General features: G+C 35.1%; 1 pseudogene; it reads left to right on the top strand.

The window, feature by feature from the left end:
- The first annotated feature begins 9,893 nt into the window (after positions 1-9,893).
- Positions 9,894-16,149, top strand: LOC128576911 (peroxisomal membrane protein 11B-like; annotated as a pseudogene).
- The last annotated feature ends 2,706 nt before the right edge of the window (positions 16,150-18,855 follow it).

Genomic DNA, 18,855 nt, shown 5'->3' on the forward strand with positions numbered 1-18,855 from the left:
CACAGATTTTCAGGCAATTTTTCAAGGAGAACAAACTTTTAAAACAGCTATTATGTGCCAGGAAAGGGAGAAAACCAGCCCTCCAGCCAAAAGCCCCACCTCCAGCCAGGCTAGAGCTAAGTTACATCACCAGAAGTCTGAAGCTTCTTGGCACCAGCTGGAGCTGGGGGCTGGTAGTGACTGAGGTGCTGGGCAGCCAGATCAGTTGCTTCTCCCAGAACCAACGGATGGTTTGGCAGCAGAAGTGATCCAACCCCCAAAGTCTGGCCAGAGAAGGTAGAGGAGAAGCCCAGTAATGAGTTTGTCTGCAGTAGCTCTGGAGTATAGCTGTGGGGGAAAGCAGGGTAGTGTTTATGGCTCAGAGGAGCATGGCTTTGAAAGCGCCAATCCTCAACATGGTCTGACCCGAACGGCAGTACTTTTGGAGGGGAAGAGGTCGACTGTACTGCCTGGGCAAAAGGGCAGGGAGGAATTGAGAATGACCAGGTGCCCCTGGGTGGTTAGTCTCAGGTAGTCGGGCTGCCTGAGCCTCATACCTGTTCCCTCAGTTACTAGCCCCGCATTTCAAATGGAGGTCCTGACAGACCAGTGGGGGAATTTCGGGTGAAGACAGAACTGAAAAACTGCCCTCAGAATCCAAAGACGAATAAGGGGTGGGGGGTGGGGGACAGTTAGGCTGGCCAACTGACAATTTAGCAGTAGGGGGGTCACTGTTTGGTGGCCCTTTCTGAAATGAAAGAAGAGACTTGTTCACAGGGACCTCATGAGGCAGAACACGAACAAAAACAGGGAAGTGAGGGTATTTGTACCTTTCCTAATGTGAGGGTTTCAAGAGCCAAGTAATACAATCATAGACACTGCAAGCTCCGACAAATTGGACCTTTAAAACTATCACGAATAATGATTAACATTTCTGTAATGAATATTTTACATTCTAGAAAGTGCTTTTCTTTTCATTTTTTTTTCTCTTCATGCGTCACACAAGATACTCATGATGTAGGTAAGGCAGATATTACCACTTTTTTTCCTTCAACATTCTTTTCTGTCTAGTCTTCTTTGGCTTGACACGGATGCTACCTCATACACGAAGCTTTTTCTTTTCTTTTCAGTTATGCATAAACTCCTTAACATATTCTTTCAATGCCACTGCTCTCAAGTTAGTAAATAACACTGTGTATTTTTGATCCTTTTTAGAAGATTCACAATTTCTGTGGGATAGAAGTTATGTTAGATTTATATATGAATTTTTGTATTTCAGTAAATTGTTACTCAATAAATAGTAGTTTAATTATTAGCTGTTGGGAGACTAGTTTCCTCAAAACTGCCACACCTTATAACATGTGTTAATATAATTCAGTCTGTATGAATAGATATAACCTGAGCCTGATGAAGTTCTATTATTTCATCTGTAGATACTCAGATTATCTAAGCTTCACACATTAACCACCAGAAAATTTTCTTTTTGTGAGACGTGGCATAATAATTTCATCTTTTCCAAGGAGATCCTACTGTGATATCCTCTCCCAGTGAAGTTCATGTGTGGATAGAAGGTAAGATGTTCTGAAACATCTTAGAGTCTTATCTCTGCATGTCACATTTCATCTTGTTTTATATACTCAGCTTCCCCAGATTTCACAGAATATTCATACATAAAAACATACTATTTTGCAGCACTTTGCAAAAGTGTTTTAATATTAAAGATTTGCACCTGAAATATGTAACTTTAAGGTTACAACATTATGTTTTAATAAACACAGTCCAAGAATAATTTCTTTGTCTTTATGAATGTCTTTCTTGTATGAATATTGAAATTAATTTATTAATTACATTTTAATTAATATATTAATGTGTGATTTTGGACTTAATAGAATTAATATCTGATTATTGGAAGCAACCAAACATTCTAAAATAATGACAGTAGGTGGGCAGTGAAACACACCAGTAGATATGATGTGCATTCTTCTACTGGAAGGACCCAATGCTGAGAAATGACTATACAGAGAAATAGGTACAATGAAAGGAGGAGTTAAATGCAATTACTGCAATATTTTCTTTAAAGTAAAAATAAGTTCTGGGGATCTGACATACAGCATGGTGACTGTAGTTAATAATGTATTGGTTACTTAATGTTTTTTTAGTGGTCCGCTTTTTTGACTAATATTTTTTTTTAATTTCAAGGCATTGTTAAACTGATAATATTGTTACCATTTTATAGATGCATATTCATACTCATAATGTCAAGTAATTAGGTTACATCACGCTCACATTGATGGTATATGGTAGAACTGAATCAAGCTGCTCTTTTGACTCTGTTTAGTGTCTTTTCTATTAACATGGCTTTACCTAAATTCTAGCATTTCAAGCAAAATCATCAATAAAATATGAAAATAGAGATCGCTAAAATTCGTTCCAGTTTTGACACTTTATGTCTACAGTTTAAGTTTTAAGAGAGCTCTGCTGAAGCTCAAGGAAACTCTTATTTACTGTTTTTGTGAATTATTGGAGCATCAGCCGATTTAGAGATTTATCTTTGGATGTATTTGTAGAGGGATGTAGGACAAGTCAGCTAAGCTAATTATATCATTCTCACAAAATGTTTTATTTGAAAATGATTTATTTATAATCATTTAGCTCATATTTATAATGAGGACTTTATATAATTTCAATTGATAGTTACATTAATTTTGATACATTTAAATTCACTTTTCATGTTAAAAAATTCTCAATAGATATCAGATGAAACTTAATTATCTATTTTAACAAGTTGGTGACTTCCTCGGCATACTGGAAGTTTACTTTTTACCTACCCTTTTTATTCTCCTTCTCATCCCCACCTCTGGTTGCTATCATTTATTACTCATCATGTGAGCATGAGAGGAATGTACATCCTGTTATTGTTAAATGAAACATTCTATAGATGTGTGTTTTATCCAATTGATTGAAGGTACCATTAGAATCAACTTTATCCTTTATGATTTTTTGTCTATTGGATCTGTCCATTTCTGATATAGGGTGTTACATCTCCAAGTATAAAAGTGGATTTTATTTATTCTTATTTTTTATTAATTTTTGCATCACACATTTTGATTCTCTGTTGTAAGTACATGTATGTTAAGTATTATTATATTTTCTTGGAGAATTGACTCCTTTGTCATTGTATTATCCCATTCTTTGTGTCTGATAATTTCCATTGCTTTGAAGTTACACTGTCTGAAATGAATGCAGCTATTCCTGCTTTGTTTTGATAGATCTTAGCCTAGTATATCTTTCCCCATCTCTTCAATTTACATATATCTCTATATTTAAAGTTGTTTTTTTATGGATGACATAAATTTGGATCTTGGTTTTTGATACACTCTGATAATCTGTATATTTTAATTGATGTCAGTGATATCATTAATATTTACAGTGGTAATTGATATAGTTGGACTGATATGCACCATACTTGTTACTGTGTTCTGTTTGTTGCCCTTGTTCTTTATTTCTTTTTCTTACTTCTGCTGTTTTAGTTATATGATTCTCTCCTTTCATAGCCTATTAATTATACTTTTTAATTTGTATTCATTTTAAACCTTTTCTTAGTGGTTGCTATAGAATTAACTTTATACATATACAAATAATCCAAGGCTCCTTTCAAGTATCTCTACACTGCTTCACAGGTATACCATACAATAACAAAAATATTTCTAGTTTCTCCCTTCTATGCTTTAAAGCCATTGATGTCATCTATTTCACTTATACATAATCTATAATCAAGTAATACATTTTTGCTGTAATTATTTTGAGCACAATATTATATCAATTAAAACTAAAGAAAATAAGAAAAACAACAGTTTTTCTTCTATCATCACTTATTCTGTCTTTATTGGCCTGCTTTTCTTCATGTAGATCCAAATTTCTGACCTATATTATTTTCCTTCTCTCTGAGGAACATTTTTTAATATTTATCATAAGGCAGATATACTGACAAGAGATTTCCTCGATTTTTGTAGGGTGAAAAACTATTTTTCCAACCCACTATGATATGTTGTTAATACATTTGGACTTTTTACTTTGTTTTTTTTTTTGTTTTTCAGGGTGTCTGTCTCACACAGTTTATTTAACAATAGGTAATAAGAAATCAAATTTAACAGTCTATACAGTGATCCAAAGTTCATATTTATAAGTAATCAACTTTAATTGCATGATTTACAACAGTTGAGGGTTTTTGCTTTCTATTTTCAAGTTTTATGGAAAGTGTGTGTGTGGATGGGGGCAGGGCAAGGAGGAAGAAAACAAGCAAAGAAACCCCAGGACCATTTTGCATGTTAAAATCATCCCACCCGAATTGTTTCTTACCCTCTTTTTATTTTTTTTTCCTTTGTCAGATGTAAAAATAACAAAAAAAAATTCTTTCAAGAAACAGAAACAGCAATATATAATACACCAATTTGGCAGCTGCCCCTGAATATTTTTTGAAAAAAAGTCATTTTTCTTTCTACATGTACAAATTATTTTAATACTTGAGTTTTACGCTCAGCCTTACAGAATAGAAAATTTTCTGGAGCACAAAAGTTGACTTGAGGGGAGGAAAGGGGAATTTTTTTTAAAACATTTTTTAAAAGAATGTGCATCTTTGCACCCAGAGGAAAAAAACTGGTATTTTAATATATATTTATATATATTTATATAGAATGTAATTTTAAAGTAACATTAACCCTGTTTGTCCTCTGGTTTTAGAAATGTTCTTTTGTAACTCTTTCATAAAGTGAGGAAAATAGGGAAAAATGTCAACCACCTGCACCAGTAAATAACAACTATTAATATTACATATATTCATTAATTAAAAACAATAATAAAACATATTGGAGGTGCAAGGCAGGAGCATATGGTTGACGTCGCAGGCCTCAGCCTCCTCCCAGTGCACACTTGAACTACACACACAAGGGAAAAAAGGCTGGGGTAACCAGCCATAACAAAAATATATTCTTTGTATTCTATCATCCCTCAGGTTCATCTTGCATGTCTGCTTTAACACAAATGGCTACTGCACAGTTCTTATGTGTTCCAAGGAAAATTGTCTTTTAGGCTAAGAAAGATTAAAAAAAAAATGCTTTCAATACAAAAAGTCTTAAGAGAAAATAATTTCTTTCTAAAAAAAAAGTATTTTTTCTTCATTTTTGAGGGATAATATCATAGGATAAAAAATTCTGTTGTTTTTTTTTTTTTTTTTTTTTTTTGGTCTAAGCACTTTAAATATTTTACTCCACTGTCTCTGCATTGTTTCTAAGAAGAAGGATGGATTGGTGCTACTTGTTCCTCTATAAGTTAGTTGTTTTTATTTTTTTTTATTTATGGATTCTTTCATGATTCCCCTTCCCTTTTTTTTCATATTCTGGAGTTTGAATATGATATGCTTAGGTGTAGTATTTTTCTTTTAAATTTTGAGACAGAGTCTCAGTCTGTTGCCCCAAGCTCAAAGCCTCAAACTCCAGGGCTCAAGTGATCCTCTTGTCTCTGCCTCCCAAGCAGCTGGGATTGTAGGTGTGCACCATCATGCCTGGCTAACTTTTCTATTTTTGGTAGAGACGGGGGTTTCTCTTTTGCTCAGGCTGTTCTCAAACTCCTGAACTCAAGAAATCTACCTGCCTTGGCATCCCAAAGTACTAGGATTGCAGGTGTGAGAAACCACACCTGGCCAGTATGTTTTTTCTTCTGGGGGGGGGGGGGGAATGTGTTCTTCTCATCGTTACCCAAGATTCCTGGATTTGTGATGTGGTGTTTGAGATAAATTTGGGATAATTTTTACTCATTATCGTTTCAAATGTTGATTGTTTCTTTTTTTCTTTCTTTTCCTTCTGTTTTTCTTATTGCACATAATCTTATACCTTTTGTAGTTGTCCCATGGTTCTTGGGTATTCTACTGTCTTTTTTCAGTCTTTTCTTCCCTTTTCTGACCCATGTTCAGAAAGGCATTTTTTTTCATTTTTGTTACAGTGTCTTTGATCTGTAACATTTGTTTTTGACTCTTTCTTAGAATATTCATCTCTCTGTTCTTTTTTATTATTTCAAATTGGTGACAGAGCTTTTTGTATCTGGCAGTTTTATTTCTAAGTTTCATTTTTTTTTATTTATTTTTATTAAACCATAGCTGTGTACATTAGTATGATCGTGGGCCACCATACACTTGGTTCATAGATGGTTTGACACATTTTCATCACATTAGTTAACATAGCTTTTGTAGCATTTTCTTAGTTATTTTGCTAAGACCTTTACAAGGGTATATGTGAATCCTAAGTTTCATTTTATTGTAGCTGTGTGTTTATCATTAATTTGTGGTCAGAACATTCAAGTTTTTCTCTTCTAGCTATTTTGAAATGTATAGTATGTTATTATTTTATTGTAGTCACTCTACTGTGTGATAGAATACTAGAACATATTGCTTTTATCTAACTGTAACTTTGTGCCCATCATCTTTAAGAATATTATGGGGGTGAGGTGTAACAAACATTTGGTTACATATATTTCTTTTGTAATATTCGATTCAAAGTTATAAGTGTGCCCATAACCCACATAGTGTGCACTGTATAGGTTAGGCGTGAATCTACCCATCTCTTCCTCCCACGTCCCACCTGCTTGATTTCCAATGATTGTTATTTCCATACGTGCACATAAGTGTTGATTGAAAATATCACTTTGTGTGCATTGACCAAACTCTCCATAATTCTCCTCCTCCTTCATCTTACCAGGATCTGATACCCAATATTATACTTTCTGCTTCTACAAGATCAGCATTTTTAATGCTACATAGGAGTAAGATCATATATTTGTCTTTCTGTGTCTGGCTTATTTTATTTAACATAATGTCTTTCAGGTTCATCCATGTCAGGTTCATCCATGAAAATGTGTCATTCTTTTTTATAGGTGAATACTATTCCATTATCTATATATGCACATCAAATTTTTATTTATTCACTCATCTGTTGATAGACACTTACATTGTTTCCATATCTTGGCTATTGTGAATAGTGCTGTAATCAGTATGTGAGTATAGATATCTCCTCAAATCATTTATTTTATTTTCTTTGAATATATGTCCAGTGTTAGTATTTAGTAGGCAATTATGACAGTTCTCTTTTTAATTTTCTAAGGAAATTTTCATTATTGTTGTCCACAATGCTTTTACTAATTTACATTACCGCTATCAACATATAAAAGTTCCCCATTCTCCAGATTTTCACCAGAATTCAGTATTTTTTGTCATTTTAATGGACATTAAATTGAGGTGACATTTAAACTGTGGTTTTTATTTGAATTTCCCTAATGATGAGTGAATTTGAGCATTTTTCATATATCCATTGGTCATTTGTATGTCTTTGAAGAAATGTCTATTTGAATATTTTATTTTTTTGATCACATTATTTTATTTTACAGTGGAGTTATTTGATTTCCTTGTATATTATAGATATTAACGCCTTGTTCGGATTTAGCCTCTTATCAGATTTATAGTTTGTCTATAAATCTTGTCTCCCTAAAATATTGTCTCCCATTTTATAGATTATATTTTCTCTCTGTCAATTGTTTCCTTTGTTTTGCAGAAAATCTTTAGCATGATATAATCCTTTTTTATATTTTTGATATTGTTATCATTGCTTTTGCAGTCTTATCCAAAGATTCTTTCTCAAATCAGTGTCATGAAGCATTTTCTCTATATTTTCTTCCAATACTTTAACAGTATTGTGTCTTAAATTTAAGTCTTTAATTCAATTTGAGTTGAGTTTTGTATATGCTGAAGGATGGAGGACTAGTTTAATTATTTTGCACATGGATATAAAGTTTTGTAGGCAACATTTTTTGAAAAGACTGTGCTTTCCCCTATGTATTTTCTTGACATATTTCTTAAAAAATAGTTGCTGTACATATGAGGATTTATGTCTGGGTTCTCTATTTGGCTTCATTTGGTCTATGTTTCTGTTTTTGTGTTATTATCTTGAAATTTTCATTATTATACTTTTATAGCACATGTTTTTAGATTGTATTGTTTTTAATTCTCCTTTACTCTTTTCTTTTTTACAATTTCATTTCAGATTAATTAGCGGGTACACATGTTAAGGTTACAATGTTTACATTTCTAAAGTAAAATTCAAGTTGCAGTTGAATCCTTCACCCAGAGGGTGTGCTGAATACCCTTACATTGTGCACATTAGGTGAGAACCTGCCAATCACCCACCTGCCTCCCCTTCTCCCTTCCCCTCCCCCCTCAGTAGAATATATTTGTGTTTTTCTTTTGTGTAGACATGTAGTTGTTTATGTATTGATTTCATATTCGTACTGAGTACATTGGATCCTTGTTTTTCCATTCTTGTGATACATTACTGAGAAGAATGTGTTACAAATCCATCCAGGTAAATATAAAAAGATGTAAAATCTCCATCTTTTTATGGCTGAATAGTATTCCATGGTATATGTGTACCACAATTTGTTAATCTATTCATAGGTTGATGGGCGCTTGAGTTGCTTCCATGTCTTGGAAATTGTGAATTGATCAGCAATAAACATTCTAGTGCAGATGTCCTAGTGGTAAAGTGATTTTTTTATTCTTCTAGGTAGATGCCTAGTAATAGAATTGTAGGATCAAATGAAAAGTCTACATATAGCTCTTTGAGAAATCTATATACTTCTTTCCACAGAGGTTGTATTAGTTTGCAACCCTACCATCAGTGAAAAATGTTCCCTTATCTCCACACCTAGGTTAGCATCTGCAGTTTTGGGATTTTGTGATGTGGGCATAATTGGAGATGCCTCCAACTTTGTTGTTTTTGCCTAAGATTGTTCTGGTTATTCATGGTCTTTTATGGTTTTATACAAGTTTTAGGATGTTTTTTGCTATTTCCATGAAGCATTTAATTAGTATTTTTGATAGAGATTGCATTGAATTTGTGGATTGCTTTCAGTAATCTGGAAATTTTAACAATATTCGTTCTTCCAGTCCATGAACACAGTATATTTTTTTCCTGTGTTTGTGTCCTTTTGAATTTCTTTCTTAAATGTTTCATAAATTTTGTTTTAGCCCTGTTTCACCCTGTTGGTTACATTTGCTCCTAGGTGTTATTTTTTTGTAGCTATATAAATGATATTATTTTCATGATTTCTTTTTCAGGTAGTTTGTTGTTGGTGTACAAAAATTGTACTGAATTTTGTATGTTGATATTGTATCCTGCAACTTTATTAAATTCATTTATTAGATCTACTAGATCTGCTAGATTTTTGGTGGAGCCTTTAGTGTTTTCTATATATAACATGTCATCTTCAAATAGATATAATTAGATTTCCTGTTTTTAAATTTCATTACTCTTTATCTCTTTCTTTTACCCAATAGCTCTGGCTTGGACATCTAGCCCAGTTCAGGATAGAAGTGAGGGAAGTGGGCTCTCTCTTCCTCCCATTTGTCATACAGCTTCATCTTCTCATGCAGCACCAGCTGCATCCCTGAGGCACCATGGTGAAAGTGAAGGTGAGAATTAGCAGCTTTGTTCATATTGGGCACCTGGTCACTAGTGCTGCTTTTAACTCTGGCAAGGTGGATGTTGTCTCTATCAATGACCCCTTCATTGACCTCAACTACATGGTCTACATGTTCCAGTATAATTCCACCCATGGAAAATTCCATGGCACAGTCAAGGCTAAGAACAGGAAACTTGTCATCAGTGACAATCCCATAACAGTCTTTCAGGAGTGAGATCCCACCAAAATCAAATGGGGCGAGGTAGGTACTGACTACATTGTGGAGTCCACTGGCGTTTTCACCTACAGAGAGTTGCCAAAACGGTCATTTTCCTCTTCTGCTCATGCCCCCATGTTTGTGAGGGGTGTGAACCACAAGAAGTACAAAAACAGCCTCACCATTGTCAGCAATGCCTCCTGCACCACCAACCCCCTTAGCCAAGGTCGTCCATGACAACTTTGGCATTGTGGAGGGACTCATGACCACAGTCCATGCCATCACTGCCACCCAGAAGACTGTGGATGGACCCTCTGGGAAGATGTGGCTTGATGGCCACAAGGCTCTCCATAACATCATCTCTGCCTCAACTGGTGCAGGGAAGACTGTGGGCAAAGTCATCCCTGAGCTGAATGGGAAGCTCCTCTGTGTCTCCCTGCCAATGTGTTTGTCATGGACCTCACCTGTCATCTTGAGAAGGCTGCCAAATATCAAGAAGGTGGTGAAGCAGGCATTGGAAGGCCCCCTCAAGGGTATCCTGGGCTACACCAAGCACCAAGTCATCTCCTCCGACGTCAACAGTGACACTCATTCTTCCACTTTTGATGCTGGGGCTGGCATTGCCGTCAATGACCACTTTGTCAAACCCATTGCCAGGTACAACATTGAATTTGGCTACAGAAATGGGGGGGTGGAACTTCAATCCTATATGGCCTCTAGAGAATAAGAGCCCCATACCACCAGCCCCAGCCAGAGCATAAGAAGAAGAGAGAGACCCTTAGCTGCTGGGGTGCCCCTGCCTACTCAGTCCCCCAACTCACTCAAAATCTCCCCTTGACACATTTTCCACACCAGATCCCTTGAAGAATGGGAGAGGCTTAAGGAACCCCACCTTGTCATACAACATCAATAAAGTTCCCTGTACTCAGCCCCCCCCCAAAAAAAAAGTAGTGAGGGAAGTGGTCATCCCTGTCTGTGTCCAGATTTTAGAGAAAAAGCTTTCGATGATAAATAAGATGTTAGCTGTGCAATTTTTACATATGGCCTTAAATATGTTGAGGTACATTCCCTCTATCCTTATTTTTTATGGTTTTTATTATGAATGGATGTTGATTTTCATCAAATGATTTTACTGTGTATATTGAAAGGACATGTGGTTTTATCTTTGATTCTGTCAATGTGATATGTCATGCTTATTTATTTGCTTAGGTTGAAATATCCTTGCATCTATGTGATGAATCACACTTGATCATGGTGAATGATTTTTTATTGTGATCTTAAATTTGGCTTTCTAGTATTTCATTGAGGGTTTTTGCATCTATGTTCATTAGTGGTCTTGTACTATACTTTTAATTTTTTGGCTGTGTCCTTGTAGGGTTTTGGTATCAGAATAATGTTAACTTAAGAGAATGAGTTTGGAAGATTTCCTGCCCTTCAATTATTTGGAGTTATTGGGAAAAATGATAATAGTTCTTTTTAAATTATTTTGTAGAATCAGCAGAGAAACCATCTGGTTTTGGGCTTTTCTTTAATGGAAAAATTTTATTACTGATTCAATCTTATTATTCATTATTGATCTGCTCAGGTTTTGTGTTTCTTAATGCTTAAATCTTGGTAGGTTTTATGTGTCCAGGAATTTATCCATTTTCCCTAGAATTTCTAACTTGTTGGCCTATGGTTGTTTGCAATAGTGTTTTATTATCCTTTAATCTGTGATATGGGTTACAATGTCTCTTTTTTCGCCTTTGTTTTTAATTTGGCTCATCTTTCCTTTTTACCCCCTTAGTCTACTGAAGATTTTTAGATTTTGTTTATATTTATTTCTGGATCTATTGTGGTTTTTTATCCTCTATTTCCTTCATTTCTGCTCTGATATTTCTTTTTCCATTCAACTAAATTTTAGTTCAGTTTGTTCTTGTGTTTATAGTTCCTTAGGGACATCATTAGGTTGTTTAATTGAAATTTTTCAGCTTTTTTGATATAGGAGTTTATTATCATAAGTCTTCCTCTTATAACTTCTTTTACTTCGTATCATATATTTTGGTATATTTTGTTCTTATTTTCATTTTTCTTCAGAAAATTTTAAATTTCCATATTAATTTCTTCATTGACTCATTGTTCAGGAGCATATTATTTAACTTCTGTGTTTTTGTACAATTTCCAAAGTAACCCTTGTCTGATTTATAGAAGCGGTTCTTAACCTGTGGGTTGTTACCCACAGAAACTGTATTAAAGGGTTATGGCATTAGGAAGGATGAGAGCCACTGATTTATAATTTTATTCCACTGTAGTCAGAAAAGACACTTGAAATGGTTTAGGTTTTTTTTTTAATGTGAAGACTTGTTTAGTGGCATAACAAATGATCTATCTTAGATAACATTCCATGTGCTGTTGAAAAAGATGTATATTCTGTAACTCTTAAATAGAATTTTCTGTAAATAACTTTTAGGTCCATTGGTAGAGTGTAATTTAACTCTTTCTGGTTAGTTCCAAATAATGTACTTTTGATGTTGCTTCAATTGCTGGGGGGGGTCCTCCTTATAAAGTATTCTCCCAGCCCATTTTTTTGAAGTGTTTCCCCTGCACTCTCTCCAAGAATTTTTATCATTTCATGTCTTAAGTTTAAGTCCTTTAACCAGTGAGAGTCAATTTTTGTTAGAGGAGAAAGGTGTGGATCCAATTTCAGTCTTCTACAAGTCGCCAACCAATTCACCCTGCACCATTTGTTAAATAGGGAATCTTTCCTCAAATTTATATTTTTGATAGGTTTATCAAAGATCAATTGACAATGAGTGTCTGGGTTCATCTCTTGGTTTTCAATTCTGTTCCATACATCTACCTCTCTATTTTAGTGCCAGTACCATGCTGTTTTGATCACTATAGATGTATAGTATTGTCTGAAGTCTGGAAGCGTGATACCTCCTGATTTATTTTTATTTCTGAGTAATGTCTTGGCTATTCAAGGTTTTTACTGTTTCCATATAAAACAAAATACTAATTTTCCCGACATTTAAAGTATGACAGAGGTATTTTAATAGGGATTTCATTAAATCTGTGGATTACTTTGGGAAGTATAGACATTTTAACAATGTTGATCCTTCACAGTAATGATCATGGTATATTTTTCCATTTGTTAACATCTTCCTCTATTTCTTTTTTCAGAGGTCCTTAGTTAGATACACGCCCAGATACTCATTGTCTTTGACACTATGGTAAAGGGAACAGAGTCCTTAATGGTTTTTTCACCTTGACTATTATTGGTATACATAAAGGTTACAGATTTTTGAGTATTGATTTTTGTATCCTGAGATGCTGCTGTATTTCTTGAATACTTTGAGAAGTTTTGTAGTTGAATCTCTGAGGTTTTTCAGATATACAATCATACCTGTGAAGACTGACAGTTTGATCTCCTCCGATCCTATTTGGCTACCCTTGATTGCCTTCTCGTGCCTGATTGCAATGGTTAAGACTTCCATTACAATGTTAACAACCACTGGAAACAATGGGCAACCTTGCCTGGTTCCTGATCTGAGTGGAAATGATTTCAATTTTACTCCATTCAACACGATATTGGCTGTAGGTTTGCTGTAGATGGCCTCTATCTGTTTAAGAAATGTTCCTTCTATACCTATTCTCTTAAGTGTTCTGATCAAGAAAGGATGCTGGATATTATCAAAAGCTTTTTCCGCATCAATCGAGAGAATCATATGGTCTGCAAGAAACATGAACAGAAGATTCTCTGAAGAAGACAGGCTCAGACTGTACAGACATATGAAAAAATGCTCATCATCTTTAATTATCAGAGAAATGCAATCCAAAACCACTTTGAGATATCACCTAACTCTAGTAAGAGTAGCGCACATCACAAAATCCCCAAACTACAGATGTTGGCATGGATGTGGAGAAAAGGGAATACTACTGCACTGCTAGTGGGAATGCAGGCTAGTACATTCCTTTTGGAAGGAAGTTTGGAGAACGCTCAGGGATCTAAATGTAGACCTGCCATTTGATCCTGCAATTCCTCTCCTAGGTGTATATCCAGAAGACCAAAAATCAACTGGCAATGAAGATTGTTCATTGCAGCTCAATTCATAATTGCCAAGTCTTGGAAGAAGCCCAAGTGCTCATCAACACATGAATGGATTAATAAATTATGGTATATGTATACCATAGAATACTATGCAGCATTAAAAAGATGGAGACTTTACCTTTTTTATGTTTACATCGATGGAGCTAGAAAATATTCTTCTTATGAAGTATCTCAGAAACGGAAAAATAAATCCAATATACTCAGTACTACTATGAAACCAGTTTATAATCACTCACACTTTCATATAAGAGATGAATCTTGGGTGGTGCCTGTAGCTCAAGGAGTAGGGTGCCGGTCCCATATGCCGGAGGTGGTGGGTTCAAACCTAGCCCCGGCCAAAAACCAAAAAAAAAAAAAAAGTAAAAAACCCTTAAAAAAAAAAAAAAAGATGAATCTTAACTATAGCCCAGGATGAAGGAAGGAATGGGAGGGGGCTGGAAAGGGAGGGGGGTCAATATAGGGAGGGTTAATTGTGGGACTACACCTATGGAGCATATTGCAAGGGTAAAAGTCAAATCTATCAAGTATTGAACACAAATGTTTTACCACTGTGATTAAGCAAATGAAGTAAAAAATATATATTAATTAGTAGGATTTGCATCTACTCTACTTTGTACAAATAATCAACACATTGAATCCCGCAAAGGCATAAATGTATTCATGACCTATGTATATATGACTTAATAAAAAAAAAGTTTCTTTATTTTATGTCTGATGTGGAGCATGCAAATATTTTCTCCCATTTTATATAATGTCTATTTGTTCTATTGATTGTGTCTTTGGCTGTACAGAAATGCTTTAGTTTGGTCAGGTACTATTTATTTGTGTTGTTTATTTGTGTTGCTTTTGGTGTCTTCTTAAACTGTCTCTCTAAGCTGGTACAAATAAGAGATTTTGCAAAATTTTCTGCTAGAATTATTATATTTTCATGTGTTAGGTTTAGGTCTGTTATCCATCATGAATTATTTTTTTGTGAGTGGTGAGAGGTGCATGCCCTGCTTAAGTCTTTTACAGGTGGCTATCCAATTTTCCCAGTACCATTCATTGAACACGAGAGTCTGACAGATGGAAGCAATTGCCTGAAATTTTCCTGCTTTTCTTGGGAGTGACATTTTGGCAGCCTGCTTCTATTGTGTCATCCCCCCCCCTCAATTACTAGAGTATTTATTTATTTATTTATTTTGCAGTTTTTGGCCAGGGCCAGGTTTGGTACATGGGGCCAGTGCCCTACTCCTTGAGCCACAGGTGCCACCCACTAAGAGTTGTTTTTAACATTAGTTCTTAAAATTCATTTAAAGGCTAGTCTCGAACTACTGAGCTCAAGCAATCCACTAGCTTCAGCTTCCCAGAGTTCTAGGATTACAAGCATAAGCCACCACGCCCAGCCCAGTATCAGACTACCTTTTGAAACTGTAAGAACCAAAGCTGGGTTTCTGAGAAATAGGAATAGATGAAATTACATTTCCATAGATGATCTTAGATTTAGAAAATTCATAGTATAGTTTTAAGAATTAAGTAAAACAACAGTGGGACATTTTCACATCATTCTCAATTTTCTCTCTTTCTGGAATACTTTGCTTTAACTGTAAAGAATAAAAATATACATCTCTGATGGAGATGTGCACACAGTAACTCACAAATGTAGGCTAGAGATGAGAGGGCTGATCAATATGCTTGCTGTCTTCGGATCATGCCCTGTGGAGACATGAGGTCAGTCCTGAGTTACAGAATCAAATTTGAACTGCAGGGTCAACTGGAGCCTTGGAAGAAAGCTTCCACACCTGGGTAACTCAGCAGATGCCCTTGAGTCCAGCAAAAGAGTTGTGCACCTCTCAGATGTTCTGAGATTCTGCATCACTGTTAGTCACCTCAATTGAGCCTCGTACCTCATCTATGACAATGTCCTGTGGGCTGGAAAGTTTGGACTGGCTCCCCATTGTGGATCAGAATTGGGCCTAGCCTGTCTCCCTCATCATGAATTTGAGACATGATGCTTATGAGATTCACCTATTGATGGAACAGGAGTCTTCGGCTTGTAGCTGGCAACTGAAGAGTTCTGGAGGAGGAATCCCAAGAGGAATTGAAACTGGTGGACTTGGTGGACCAGGGACACCAGGTGGAGGTTTACCCTAGCTGGCTCTGAAGCTTCAGATTCAAGTCCTGCTCCTGGCTCGAGTCTTTAGAGGCCATCCCCCACTTCTGCTGGATGTAGTCAGAAATGCCTGTGATCTCTTCATTTCACTGAATGAACTAGGGCTCTGGCGCTGTGGCCCTAGGATTGTGGGGTTTTGTGGGCTCCTGTCCTCTATTTTGTCTATTCTCAACCCTAATATGTCCCTGGCTACAAGTGAAGCCCTGACATTCTGGTACAGGAAAAGGAGGGGATCTGAATTGGTGAGATGGAATCTTGGATCGTCCTCCATGTACCAGCTTTGTTCTAATTCTACTCCTTGGTTAAGGCTAAATTTCAGAAATTTAGGGATATAGAAAGAAGCTTTGGGAAAGATGAGGTGAGGATGGGTGACTCATGAGGTCAGTAGGATGATTCTAATGTCCAGATATGTCTGAGCATTTTTTCCTTTCTTCTTTAATTGTCTGTGTCTCTCTTGACTTTTTACTTTGTGTCTCTTAAGTCTATTTTTAAAGTCTATGTCTATGTGTCTCTCTTATTTACATTCTGAGTCCTCTATCCAGAAATTTAATCAGCAGAATTACTTTTTGGTAGGGAAGGTGTGAGGTATTTTCTGTAAGGTTTTAACTGCTTTCTTTTTCTCACAGAGGTGGCTTGTGGCATATTTTTCCTTTTTCAGACTCTTAATTATTATTTTTAGATTATATGTCACAATGGACTCTTCCCTTATATCTCTGCACCTCAGATGGTTTGATGCTTCCTCTTACTCCCTCAAGTCTACCTCACCAACCTCCCTCATGATTTAGCCCTTATTCTTTCTTCCCTATCCCCATCCCTTCAGAATTCTGCTTATATTTGATTTCAGAGCTTTGTTCCCTAGTCTGTTTTTATCCCTTCTTTGCCTATCCAGAATGATATTCTGTCTAGCATCTTGCTGTAACTACTGGCAATGATTCTATGTAAATAGCTGTGGCTCATTCCCACAATGGAGAGCAAGCCTTCTAAGACAGCAGATTAAAAATCACCTTGCTCATTGACAAAGACACACACATATATATATATGTATACATATATTATAAATGTATATACATGCATATATTTATAATATATGTATACATTTATAATATAATATATATAATATATATAATTATATTATAAATGTATACATGTATATATTTATAATATATATTATTTATAACATATATGTGTGTTATATATATGCATTTTCTAAAGAATTTGTCATGTCATATTCCCTTGATACAAAATAAATCAAATAAAACAAATATGGTGCTGCTCAAAAAGTAGAAACTATAACATCAGGGGCACCCAAAATTATTTGTTTTGGGGAAAAAAGTATATTATTTGAGAATTTTTCAATTAAACATTTATTTTGAAATAATTATAGATTTATGTACATTTGTAAGAAATAATACAGAGAAATCTTATGTACTTTTTAAAAAGTTTCCACCAGTGATGATAACTTTCAACATTATAGTAAAATATAACAACTAGGATATTGAAATTACAGTCAAGATACAGAATATTTGCATTAACACAAGGGTCTCTCAGGCTTTTCTATTGTAGTCACACCCACCTCACCATCTTTTTTAACCTTTAGCAACTACTAGTCTGTTCTCCATATGTATAATTTCATCAATTCAAGAATGTTATATATATGGATTCTTATAGTTTGTAAGTAGTTTATTTCTATTTTTCACCATGACAATGCATTTTTTTAGACTAAAAAAACTAGCATAATCTTTTGGAGATTTTATCCTAGCTCTTGCTTGCTTTAATAGTTTGTTCCTTTTTATTGCTGGGTAGTAGTCAATGTTATGGATAGTCATATAATCCTTGTATTCTCTGATGATTAGGGATGAGGAACATCTTTTCCAGAGTTTGTTGGCTATTTATCTATCTTCTTGGGGAAAGGTTCTGTTCATGTCCCTAGCCTAATGATGGATGGAGATGTTTGCTCTTTTCTTGATTATTTGCTTGAGATGTTTGTATATTTTGGTTTCTAGCATTTTGTCCAATTCATAACGTGAATGTCTTCTCCCATTCTGAAGATAGTGAATTTGCTTTGTTGATTGTGTCTTTAGCTGTGCGAATTATTTTTTTTTAATTTAATCAGGTCCCATTTATTTATATTTGCTGCTGCTACAGTTGATAATGTAGTCTTCTTGATGAATTATTTCTCAAGATTGATATCATTAAGAATTTCCCCCATACTTTCCTCTAGGATTTTTATTGTTTAATGTCTTAGATTTAAATCTTTTATCCAGCATGAGTTACTTTTTGAGAGTGGTGAGGGGTGTGTGGGTCCAGTTTCAGTCTGTAACATGTGGGTAACCGGTAATCCCAGCACCATTTATTAAATAGTGCTTCTTTTCCCAAGTGTAAGCTTTTATTTGGTTTATTTGGTGTCTTGAAGAATAGATGGTGATATGAAGCTGGTTCCATCTCTGGGTTCTTCATTCTGTTCCATAGATTTATCTATGTCTTTATTTTTATGAAAGTACCATCTTGTTTTGAACACTATACTTTTAATATAAACTGAACTCTGGTAATGTGATGCCTACTGATTTGTTTTATTTCATAAAACTGCACTGGCTATATTTTTTTTTGGCTTCTTATGAAGAACTATTTTTTCAAGTTCTTCTAACTATGATGGTGGTGTTTAATGGGAATAGCATTAAATCTGTCTATTTCTTTGGGTAGAACAGACTGATGCTTATTTGCTTTTAATGATATTGATTCATCTCAGCCATAAGCATGGTATGTCATTCTACTTGCTAATGTCTTCTATTTCTTTTCCCAGAGTTTCATAGTTCTCTCTGTGGAGATCATTCACCTCTGGTGCTAAGTCTATCCAAGGTATTTAATTTTCAGTGAGTCTACCGAGAAGGGCACTGTGTCCTTGATTTGTTTCTC

Source organism: Nycticebus coucang, chromosome X (assembly GCF_027406575.1).
Source record: "Nycticebus coucang isolate mNycCou1 chromosome X, mNycCou1.pri, whole genome shotgun sequence".
In the NCBI taxonomy this organism is placed as follows: domain Eukaryota; kingdom Metazoa; phylum Chordata; class Mammalia; order Primates; family Lorisidae; genus Nycticebus; species Nycticebus coucang.